The 12,409-nt window shown below is 49.5% G+C and overlaps 1 long non-coding RNA gene across 2 annotated transcripts in view; it reads left to right on the top strand.

The window, feature by feature from the left end:
• LOC146431450 (uncharacterized) overlaps positions 1-9,651 on the top strand; it is a 30,599-nt gene extending 20,948 nt beyond the window's left edge. The window contains exons 5-8 of one of the 2 annotated variants that reach the window (XR_014854980.1): positions 3,487-3,593; positions 5,734-5,791; positions 6,632-6,717; positions 9,092-9,651. This is a non-coding gene — a long non-coding RNA (uncharacterized LOC146431450). The remainder of the gene's footprint in view (positions 1-3,486; positions 3,594-5,733; positions 5,792-6,631; positions 6,718-9,091) is intronic. The other variant, XR_014854981.1, reaches the window with a different exon arrangement.
• Positions 9,652-12,409: the final 2,758 nt, after the last annotated feature.

The following is a 12,409-nucleotide window of genomic DNA, read 5'->3' as shown; positions in this document are numbered from 1 at the left end:
ACAACACATGCTGGAGAGAGAAAATTACCATCCTCAGGACAAGAAAACATTTATGTAAGATCCAGCTTCAGCAGCCAAGGGGAAAGCAGCTCTGTGTTTGAGCCTTGCCTGGTTCTGGGGCAGACCTTGGCTCCCTCTGGGTGTTCTACCAGAGATCAGCATTCTGGGCTTTGCTGCTGGTTCTCTGCAGCCTGGGGGGAACTTGAACATCCCAGGGTCTGCTCAGGAAGGGATGGATCTTCTGGGATGTGCAGGGGCAGCTGGCCTGGCCTCTGGTGGGGACACCGGGCTCCTGTCCTGGGGCTCAGCACCCCTCCAAGCCCAGCCTGGCCCCCAGCAAGTGCTCCTGCCCTGTACCCACTCCTGCCCTGCTCTGTCGCTCCCATTCACGCAATATGGTCATAGTAACAAAACAATTGCCAATGTGACATTATCCTCTGGCAATCCAGGCTCAGGTTTGCTCCAACAGGGAACAGAAGGAGAACTGTCATGTTAACATTTCAGCTGACTCCAGCCTCCCCCTTTTCTCCTCTTTTCCAAGGCTGTGTGTAAAATCCGCCTCCTCTCCCCGCGCTGCCAGATGAAGCTGCTGCACAACACTTCTCTGGCTGTGCAAACCCTGCGCTTCTCTGAGGGCTTGAGTCACCTAAAGGCAGCACAGAACCCGAGGCAGAGGCTGAGTCAGGATGGCTGCCTGGTCACCGTGGGCTTCAAAGGAGGTGCTTCAGTCCTCCAGGGCTGTACCACATCAAAATCATTATTTTGGAAGGTTTCTATCTCTGCAGAGTGGGCCGATGGTGGCCAGGTGCCAACAGCCATATTTCAGCCCCTTCTTTCCTGTTTGGATGACAGGTATGATCAGAGCTCGAGACGTGACCTGCTCTGTGACAAAGGGGTGGAGGTTGATCAGTGGGCACAGGAGGGAAAGTTTCCATCCACACAAATCCCTGCGGTTGCAGAGTACAGCGAACATCGATGGTGCTCTTCTGCTCGAGACCACAGGCAGCCAGGTGTGATGTTGTGTCCCCTGCCCTCAGATGTGCTGAGGAAAGGGCTTTCTGAGAGCCACCCCAGCCCCTCTGCCAGCAGTGGGCCATGTGCTTGGCTGGTGGCAGGGAGGTCACACAAGGCACAGGCAGTTGCTTCCCTGGGGATCGCTCCAGTCCCATGTCCATGTTGTCCCTTCCAGAAAGGGATTCTCCAGAGAGCAGGATTTTCTCTCCCACAAGGATCTTTGGTTTGTTTTTCTTGGGTGAACAACACAGCCACTGATGGCCACCTGAGGAATGCCTGAAGGTCCTGGTGTTCCTGACCATGTGGGGCCACTTGGGAGAAAGAAAAATCTCTGCTAGCACCTCTCTGAGGGCTCACAGTGCCTCGTGGAAGCTGAGGTGGGAGAATCTGACAGCCAAGCTCCAAACCACTGTTTCCAAGCAATGAAGATGTCCTTAGGCTCCCTCGTGCTGCCAGTTAAAGCAGGGACAATGAAAGCTCTTGTTCTTTGGCCCAGCCATTGGCCAGCCCAGGTCTGATAGTCCAAGGAAGCTGCCAGCAGAGGGTGAGGCTCAGCACCCAGCAGAACTGCAGTTCCCCAGCTGGAGCACCAGGAACATGCTCTGACCCACATTCCTGCTCCCTCCAGGGAACCTGCAGTGGTTGTTTTCCCAGATTTTTGGGAAATCATATTACTCTACCTTCATTCTGTGAGACTTTAAAGCAATTTTGCTCTACACCTCAGTTCATCCGCTTCAGCTTCTGCAGTCTGGACTGCCTGAATATGATTTATGAGAAATCTTAATGGTCAGCCACTCCAGCCTGCTTGGGGTTTTAACTGTACTGAAAAGGGGTATAAACAACTCTATAATCAGCAAAATGAACTAATGGCCTTTTGCAGCTGTACCTCACTGCACAAGGTGCACAGGGACTTCTTTCCTGCTCAGGTTCACTCATTTCTTGTGGACACTCACTAAGTGAGGCATCAAAAACCTGTGTCCCTAGAGACACCCTTGAAATGGCCTGAGGCAAGAGAGACTTGCTTGTTTACTTCCCACTCTGTGTGGTGCCTGGGCAGCCCTGGGGTAGAGCTGGCCGAGCAGCAAAGGTGAGCAGTGGGATTGCTCTGGGGTTGCTCATTTCTGCTGTCAGCCCACCCAGACAGAGCTGGTCTTTGTGCCAGGGGATTCTTGCACATCCAGAACAGCTACTGAGGAATCTGAGGACAAGATCTTCAGCAGCCTCTGGGGAAGGTATGTGCAGCCAGCCAAGGTAAGAATTCCATAAGAACTGCTCATAAAAAGGGAGAATTTAGTCTGGTGTGTGAGGTTGGAGGATACAACTGGCCCAGTTCAATAAGCCATAATTCTTGTTTTGGAGGATATTTGTCTGTAGTAGGAGATAGGAAAATTTGAACAGAAGATGTAGATAATTAGCCAAGCCCAGAGGAGCCATTGCAGTGACTCTGCTGATCCCAGGGTGCCCTTTGTCCAGCTGAGGTCAGGGAGCTCAGGTGCTGTGTGGGTGACCACGGCCTGGTGGGGATGCTGATGGCATTGCCAGCAGCCTGGTCCTGCTGTCCCCTCAGGACTCCTTCTCTCCAGGACAACCCAAACCCACTGAAGCTGTTCCTGCCTTTCTTCACAGCCTTTCAAAGCTGTTTCTGTCTCTTCCTTTACTGCAGTGCTCAGCCAAGCATCATTTTAGGGAACATTAGGTTGTGTTTGGGATATTCAATGCTTTAGTAGTTTCCTTCTTGACCTTTTCTCGACCCTTTTCTCTTGGGTGAGTGTTATGCAGGGAGAAATTGCCATTCCCCTTTTCACAATTTTTCTATCCATAAGCACAGTAAATGGCAACAAACTCTGGTAATTCTCCTTAAAAGCCCTCGAGTGCTGAAGTGAGCCCCCAGATAACAGACTGAAAAGGCAACAATTAGGGGAGAAGAGAGAGGGAGAAAAGGGATGTAAACAAGTCCCTGCTGCAAAAGCCAGAGCAGCCAGTGAAAGCATCGGGCACTGATGCAAGAGGCTGGAGGTTTTTGGCTGTTTTTGAAATATAAGCTTAATAAATATTAGAAATCATCTTTAGCCACATGCTAGGTTTCTCCACTCTCAGTGTTATTTTTTGACATTGGATCTTGGCCCAGATTCTTCACTCAAAGCAAGACAAACTCTCCTAATCCTTGTTTATAGCTTGGGAGAGACAGTACTTTGTGGTAGTTATATTTGTGAGGGATTATTGGTTTGGTCTGTGTGCTTTCAAATACTGTTCTTTGCTCATTACAGACAGCCAGGGACAATTACAGCAATGAGAATGTTCACAGCAACTAATTCCAATGCCTTTCCATTTGCCAGTGGTTAACTTTCCCATGGCCAAGTAAAAATCTTTGAAGGAGAACCAAGAAGTGTTCTAGAGTTCCATGCAGCAGGAAAATCTCTCAGTAGCTGAAGCTACAGTGGAACTTTTAAACAGAAATGTTGATTTTCTCAGGTCCCCTACAGCATCTGCTGACACCTGACTTTGACCCCTAGGCCACATCTGGAGAAGGAAGGGACAAGGCCTGGTGCATTATGGCAAGAGGATGTTCTTTTTCAGAGGTAAAATTCTATACCCCTGGAAGTCTGATTTTGCCAGTTGTTTTGGAAGAGGCTTTGAGCATTTAAATGAGTTGTGTGGCAGTTTTCCAGAGGGTGGGAAAGCAGCAATGTCACACGATGTCACATGGGGTTCTGGGCACAGGTTTTCTCCACCCAGTGTTTTCTCTGGGAGCCTTGAGGGACTGGACATGCTGGTGTGCACCAAGCTGGACATGAGCCTGCAGAGCAAAAGGCTGCTTAACCAGTTTGTTGTGTCATCCAGCTGGGAGCAGAGGCAGAGCTGAGTCCAGTGGAAATCCTTTCATGCAAGGACTGTGCTTTTGTATTGATTTTGTAAAGCACCAGTTAATATAGGAATAATAGCTGGGTGTTTATTCTTAAAAGGGCCAGACTGTTCTGCCAGGAAAACTAGGATTCGTAACAGCCTTGAGATATTTTTCTCGTTTTGTTCACAATATAAATGATACTTGAATTAATACTCGTGTTGGAATAAAATCTGAGGGAGCCTTGGTAGTAAACCAGCAAACAATACAGGGAAAAATGGCTTTTTATGGTTGCATAAAGATGCAAAATGACAGGGGGATTGGGAGCTTGTTTTCTTCTGTCACATCTCCCAAGAAACCAGAGCAAGTGTTCTGCGCCTGTGTTTTATTTTGCCTTTGCCCAGGGACATTAATTATCCTCACATAGCGCTAGGTGACAGAGCTGTGTGTCCCCATGGGGAGTACAGGACCCTTATGGGGTAATGAATCCCATTCCAGGGAAAGCCAGGGAAGGAGTGACCAAAGGCTGGCACAGCAGATGAGGAGATGAAGACACTGCTCTTGTGCTGGGCATTAAGAAACACCCAAGCAAGGTGGATGAGGGAGGCAGTTCTGTTCCACAGAAACCTGATGAGGGTTTCATGCACTGAGCAGGCTCAGCCAAACCCACACTTGCCATTAATTCCAGCTCATAAACCCCAGAGCTGCTGCAGGCTGTGCTGGAGACACAGCGATGGAACAAAGCCACTTTGGGGGCTTCAAGGAAAGTAGCAATGGCAAGAAAAGCAGAAAACAGTTGAGACTGCCAGGAAATGATAAAGCATCAACATCAAGATGCATCACAGCACAGAAGTCAGTTGCTCAATAACTTTTTTGGCATATGCAGTGAGTGGCTAAATAGCTGGAGAGGTGCCACCCCAACGCCGTCCCTGTTAGTGGCAGCAGCTCAGTGAGCATCAATCTGCTCAGTGAGCTCGTGGGAACACTCGGGGGCACTGCTGCAGTGGCAGATCTTGGATGCTGTGCTTTTGGGCTGGGGGCTGTGGGGGAGGCTGGGGCACGCTGGGGCCCAGGATTGGGACTGGGGACAGGGATTGGGACTGGGGACAGGGATTGGGGACCAGGGCAGGTTCATCCTCTGTGGCACTGCCAGGGAGCATGCAGTGCCTGAGCCCATTTGGTTTCTGCACCATCACTTGGGTCTTCAACTGCACAGTAACTGGGGGGATCTGGAGGTCGATGTCAGAGAGGGAGACATTTCCCACCAGCTTTAATTATCATCTGTGCTTCCCAAGCTCCTGAGCTGCAGGGATGTCACTGATCCCCTCTGCTGCAGAGTCTCACTGGCTGGGGTTGGGTTGCCCCATGTGCCTGAAGGGCTGTGGTGTGCTGGGATGTCACCAGACCCTGGTTCTTGGTTCCCAGGTCTTGGCTTCCAGCCCAGCAGGCAGGAGCTCTGCAGGTCAGGGGTGATGCTGACAGATCTCTGCAGTACAGGAGCTTAAGCTTCCAAACAAAACTGTGTCATAATGGACAGCGAGAGCTACTTCAAAATCCAAATGCCTCATTCCCACCTCTGTGGATGTGGTCTCTGGAAGCTGGCTTTAGCAGTGACTCCTTTGCCTGGTTGTGGCAGAATATTCTCACCATGACCAGGCTGGCAGGGAGGCAATATCCTTTCCTGCTGCCCTTCAGCACCTCAGTGTAAGGTTGTTGTAGCTAAACAGGGTGAGGAAAGGCTTCCTTTGGGAAGCTCAGGGAAAGAATCCCTGGGATCTGGATGGGGGCAAGCAAAGCAAATATTTCCTTCATGGCAGATGTTCATATAACTGCTCTGAAGTTTTCTTATTTTCATCTTATGTGCTTTCCAATTTCAGAATTAATTCCCCAGTGTGCAGTCTCAGTTGTCAGAAACTGGAGTGGAAGCAAACACAGGTAGGATTTCTGATAGGGGAAAAAAACACACTGAAATACTGACTGCCAGTCCTGCAAGTGCCATCTAGTCTGCTCAGAGTTAATATTTTTTCACCTTATTTGCTTAGAAATATGACTGTTATTTTTTTTCCCCTGCTTTCATGAAACGAATTTGCATCTGAGATGCATTTTCTGGGACCTCGGCAGTGATGGGACTGGCATTGCCTCTCTAAACAGAGCACCATATGCTTCCTTCTGCGTGTGTTTGCTGCCTGCAAAACCCTCCCAGATAATCTCCCTGGCTCAGTACATGACAAAGTACCAGAAAGGCGTTAGCACACAAGTGCTGACACTCCTACAAAAGGGGAGAAGTGATAAATGCTTTCCTGTGTAAAGAAAAAGATAAGGATGTATTTTGGGAACCAAGCTGACGGTTGCAATACCTGTGAGTATTTTTAAATTGAGATCAGGAATGTAGGGAAAGGTAGATAGAGGCTATCATTAAATCTGCATTGGTTTATTTGAAAAACAAACACTGTATGTTACTTTCAAAGTGTCTCTTATCAGAGATGCAAAGGAATTGCATTGGGGTTTTCAAATGCATCTGAAGATGAAGTACCTTATTTCCTTTCACATGAACTTAGCAAGAGTTACTCCCAGATCAAACCTGGGGCTTTTCCCTTTAGAAGTGGATATTCTTGCTTTCCAGTCAAGCAAATAACAATACAAATTTCAGAGAATAGACATTATTTAGCCAAGCTGGAAAAACCCACCACATCTGAGAAATGGCTTAATAAGAAAAATGTTGCTTTTCAGCAAATCTGCCTGGCTGTGTTGGTCCCAGTTCTTCTGTGGTTTTAGGACTGTCTGTTCTTTTGGGAGTGCTGTGTGGATTTGGTGATGTTTGCCTGGACCTCCTGCCTGCCAACACTGGCTGGAAACGTGATGTAAGTAAACATGTTGATCAGCTTTGGTTGGAACAGAGCAGCTGTGTCCCTGCAGTCCCTGGCCAGGACAGGGACAGCTGCTCCATGTGGCACTAAGGGCTCTGTTCCTGGCCCAGGACTCAGGCACACTTCTCCCAGGCTCCTGGGAAGTGTTTCTCGTGGATACAAACATGAGTGCAAAGTGTCCTTGGAGGAGAATCCTGCTTTGCCCATCTCCTCACAGCCCCACCTGCCTCTGCCCTGGGAAGGTGTAAGGGACTGCTGAACAAGGGGAGCATTGCTCAATGCATCAACACTACAGCAGCAAATTATGATAAATTACCTTGTGTGCCCCCACTGGGAAGGTTTCACAATGATCATTAACCCTCAGAAAGTCTTGTGCTTCCTGTGGAGGTTTAATGATTGCACTCTGAGCTCCCAGATAAGTCACAGGCTGGGCTGTCACCAGCAGCAGGGGGGAAAGATTCCTCACAGGAGGTGTTATTACTTTGTCAAATCTGCAAAAGGAATAAACATCACCTGAATTTTGGCAGACTACCATGAAGAACACGTTGTTAATCTCCATGGGCAGCAGGTAGGGCTGCACAGGTGCTGCTGCTCCTCTGGCTGGTCAGTCCTTTACTAATTGTCAAAGCAGAGATTTCCTCCCTTGTTCATTCTACTCAGCTTCTCCCCTTCACGATCGTTTATCTCTCACAGAGACACTCCCTGTGCCTGCTAAGAGCAAGGGCCGCAGTTTTACATTTGTAATCCGTGGGCTCACAGTGCCAATTTGCCTCCTGCTGCCGTTCATTACTGTGGGCTGTGTTTATAGGAGCAACACGAGCTAAAGCTGCCCCGCAGCCTCATTCCTAATAATCTGATTCTGTAATGTCCATCATCCCTCTTCCAAGCTGCCCCTGCTTCTGACTTGCTGTGGATTATCTGTGGACAGAGGTGTCATAGAATCACGGAATTGTTTAGGTGGAAAATCCCTCTAACACCCCTGAGTCCAACTGTTCAGCACTGCCAAGGCCACCACTAACCCATGTCCCCAAGTGCCACATCCACATATCTGTTAAATCCCCCCAGGGATGGGGACTCCATCACTGCCCTGGGCAGCTGTGCCAGGGCTGAACAGCCCTTTGCAGGAAGGAAATTTTCCTAATGTGTGATTGAGGTTGTCCACCTGTGCATGCAGGGGGCACTGATGGGATCTCCCTAGTAACCTGAGCAGCTTTGCCCAGCACAGGCAGCTCAAATCGCCAGGAAGGCAAATGGCTGTGCTGCACTCAGATTTCTGGTGGGCAGAGGAAAGAGCTGCTGTGAAAGAAGTGAAAACAAACTGGGAACATCATTTCAGAATGCTCCCATGGCTCCTGTGCCTTGACAGCAGCATGTCACCCTGGCTCCTGCCAGCCCCACGCAGGCAGTGCTGCCCAGCTGCTGCCCTGCCTCTCTGCAGGTCCCCTCGGAGCAATGGGGCCATTAATGGGGTTTGTCTCTGTAACAGGAACATCAGAGCTGTCAGCAGAGCAACAGCGAGGCAAGAACAGTCATGTTCTGAGGAGCAGACAATTATGTGAGATGCTCCTGTTTCCATAAAAGACAGCTGCAGCTTAGCCAGGAGCTGTAAAACTTCTTGAGTTCAGAAGTTGCTTCATTAGTGAATAGCCCCAAAGCCTTCCTGAGAAGGAAGTAATTTAGATTTCAGATTAAGTGTTCAAGTAATTTGAAATAGTTTCATTTTGTAATTAATTTTATTGTCATTTTGGAAGGGTCAAGATGCACAGAACTACCCAAGTACAATTTTCTTGAAACCTAACACTCTGGAGAGTTTAAACAGGGGTTTTGCAAATGTTAACAACAATCCTGTTGTTTGTAAGCACCAGGCATACTAATGAGGCAAAAATTCCCTGAAATAATAGCTTGGTCTGTAAACTTCCAGATTCTGAGGGTATGGAGCATAATCTGCCCTGAGTGCAGAGGGTGCAGGTAAGTGGGCTCTGCTGTCCAGTGCCAGTGCAGGGAGCAGTGGAGCATCTGCTGCCTCTGTGCTGTGGAATGTGCTCTCCATGGAGCCCTGCAGAGCTTCCCCCTGGAAGTGGCCTTGGAAGAAACCTGGCTGTAAAACTTCAGGCAGAGCTGGGTGCAGAGGTTTGGGATGCAGGTCTCAGTACTTCTGCTCCCCAGAACACAAGAGCCTCTAGAAGCCAAAAAGCTGGGAAGGGAAAAGGGTTTTTCTGCTGCCTCAAGTCTTTGCAAAGCCTTTCTCCTTTACTTCTGTGCTGCAGAGTGATGGTGAGTAAATAGCCCTACAAAGCTGTAAATGCTGTGTAATGCACTGGCTGCCCAAATGGATCTGTGTGCCCCCTGACACTTCCCTTCCCTGCAGGGAGCTGCCTAGAGCCTGGGGAGTGATTGTGGATTCCTGCTACGAGCTGATGGCCCTGGCTCTGCCTTCCTGGGGACAGTCCTGTGAGTCCAGCCTGCAGATCCAACCCAAACCTTATCCATGGGCAAACTGATGGTGTTTGGATGGGTGAGTTGTGGCAGGTGGGTGTTCTGTGTGTCATCCTGCAGTAAATGGGCAGCAGCAGCACCTGCACTCCTTGTCTGTGCCAGGTGAGTGTCATTCCTCAGGGAGCAGAGGTGTCCTGCTAACTACAGCCTCTCCATGTGGAGCTGCTGTGAAGCAGTGACATGGGGGACAAGGAGGACCCCATTAATGGCATTTGCTATCCTGGTTTTTGTTTCCTTACAGCTGCTTTCATGCTGAACTCCCCCTTGAAGTTGACGTTTCTACTCCAGGCTCCTCCATCCTTTTTTCTGATGGTGCTTGTCTGATTGAGCTGTTGCTCACTAATGTCCATGGGAAAACAAAACTATTGAAGTCCTTCCATGTCTTGCCTGCTTGAAGCTCCTGGAAGCCCCACTCAGTGCATTTGCATTTGTTATGATGTTACATCAAGGTTCGTTTTTTAGGGACATATATTTCTTGGTGTCCTCAATTTCACTGTTTTGGTCTCTGGGTCATTGTGCTGCTGTTGGGATGCTGTTGGAAGCACAGGGAAGCATCTTTTGGAGCGTGCAGGGTTCCACCGGGATGTGCTTGGGGATGGGGTGTGTTAAATCTGCCCCTGGCACAGCCTGCACAGCGCTGCAGCCCCTCAGTCTTTGGAGCATTTATCCAAGGACAGGCATGAGTCATGGTCGCTTCCTGTCCACAAGGACATTTGGGAAGATAATAGGTGGGAAAAATAACAGTTGATCCTGAGGCTGAAACTGGAAGCCGTTTCTGAATATAAATTAGAATGTGACCTCAAACTGTCCTGGTTCCTGTCTGCTTGGTAGTGTCTCTCCTTGCCTGAGTCCAGCCTTTGTTTTTCCTTTGTCCCTCTGTCACTTCCACACTGGAACCCTCTTATCTGTCCTGTGGCTGGCACAAACCTGTGCTTACACGTGCAAGACAATGCAGCCTGTCTGGGAACGGGCGCTCTTCATCCACCCTGTGCTGACAGGAAAATCCCATATCACCTGTGCAGAGGTGGGCTCCGGGCTTCCCTCTGTTTTCCACGGGCATGGACGTTGTGTTTCTGTGACGGAGTCCCTGAGATCCCTCCCAAGGCAGAACAAACGGAGCTTTCCATGCTGCAGTCCTGTGGGAACAGGAGATGCTGTAGCCTCAATGGGCTCCGTGCTGCTGTGGCCATTCCTGGGCGCTGCCCGGCTGAGGAGGCCGCAGGGCCAGAGCCTGGGCTGGGCAGTCGGGCTGGGATGGGCGGGGGGGCAGGAGGAGCAGGAGGGTTGCTTTATCCACACACATCACTTGGGGAGCTGCTGTAGAAAGGCAGAGCTGCAGGCTGGCTGGGGAGCCCGGCAAGGCCCAGCTCGGCTCTCGGCTGAGGCCGCGCATGGCGGCGCAAAGGCAGCGTCACTGCTGGAGGATCTGCTCTGGCAGCGGCAATTCCTCATGCCAGCAGTGTTGGGAGCAGCAGCCCAGCTCCCTCCTCCTCTCCTGTCACTGGGCATCAGCAGGAATCTCCGTGAGCTCGTTGTGCTGGTGCGGTACAAGCAGAGTGTCAGTGCAATCAAACAGTCACTGCCGCCCTGCTTAATCAGAGTGTACAGTTTATTTTTTTACATAGTAAATTTGCTATGATCTAGGTCAGTGCTTGCGACACCAAATTCTCCTGCCAGAGCTGTTTGTTAAGCTTTAAAACCCCCACAAAATCCAAACTTACAAGGACTTACAGACTTCCAGGTTGTGGAGTGGCTCTTGCTGAGTTTTGCATTCAGTACTCCAGGGGAAAAAGTTTACATTTCTTTTTCTAGCTTACACTTTTTTTCCTTTGCTTTGCAAAGCTCAGAGTACCAAATATGTTTTTCCCCCCACAATTTCATTAATCATGAACTAGCTTTTGCTTCAAGTAAGAAAGATGTGAAGAGAGCTGTGGTCAATAAGCATAGGCCAAAGGAGTAACTAGGAATATTGATTGGGAATGAAGGTCTGATGTAATAAACTGCTGTCTGAAAGGAAGGCTAAATGGACACGGAGGGCCCTGGTTGCTCTTCTCATGGGCTTTCAGAATGGAGTAAGAATTTTTTTTTTTTTTTTTTTTTTTTTTTTTGGTATTGAATCACTTTGTGGTAATAAATTACCAAATTTTCTGTCATTGCAATGCTCCATCCTCTAAAAGTAGGACTTGGCATTTTTTACCCCTCTCAGGCTTGGTTCAGAGCACCAGCCTGGTGTGCTCATGTGCTGCCGTTTGTCCTTGCCTGCTTTCATCCTAATTTGATGTGTCACCATAAAAATGGGGTGACTGAACAGCTTCAGTTCTCGACAAACTGGATTTAATGGAGTTGGGGAGGAAAGCAAGCAGGAAAATTTGTTTCCTTCAGCAAGACTTGGCGTGGCCCCTGGTTTGTCAGGTTGGATTGCTCAGTGCCGTGTCACATTAAGTGATGCTGTGGGATGCTGGGACAGGGCTGACCTGTGGCTGCAGGACAGCAAGGAGTCCAAGGTGCTGCTGCCAAAATTCCAGAGTGATGAGAGCCTCTGTGGTCCCACAGGTGCACAGCTGATGGCTGTAAATCCCTCATGGGCTCCTCTGCCCAGGCTCAGCTCTCTGCAAGGACCTCTCTGCTGAGGGGACACTGCGGGAGCTGGGCTGGGTTAGTCCAGATGAGACTGGGAGGGGATCCATCAGTCCATCCGAACATCTCCCAGGGCTGTCAGAGGATGGGGCCAGGCTCTGCTCGGTGCTGCCAGTGACAGGATGAGGAGCAATGGCCACAAACTGAAACACAGCAAGTTCCACCTCAGCCTGAGGAAGAGCTCCCTTCCAGGGAGGGTGGCAGGGCAGTGCAGCTGCTGCCCAGGGAGGGCATGGAGCTGTCCCAGGTCCTGCAGTCACCAGTGCTGTCACCAGACCCACACCCCATCCTGAAACAGCTCATGGCCAGTACAGATGGAATGGCTGCTTTCTATTCTTACTATTCAAATTTCTGTGTATTTGATCAATGTTTCCAAAATGGTGTCGAGGCAGTGAGATACCATCTCCAATTGCTATGGCATCTCTATTTTTCTGTAAAACCATAAAGCACCTTTTTTGCTAATGAGTGTTATGAATAATTAAAACTAAATTGCAGCTCTCAAAAGAGGTGAGCAGAGAGAGTGAGCCTCTCTCCTTGCTTCCCTGCCATGGAA

Source organism: Lichenostomus cassidix, chromosome 13, assembly GCF_008360975.1.
Source record: "Lichenostomus cassidix isolate B80296 chromosome 13, HeHo_3.0, whole genome shotgun sequence".
Taxonomy (NCBI): domain Eukaryota; kingdom Metazoa; phylum Chordata; class Aves; order Passeriformes; family Meliphagidae; genus Lichenostomus; species Lichenostomus cassidix.
Note: the sequence above shows the minus strand (reverse complement) of the source record. Positions and strands in the feature narration are given on the sequence as shown.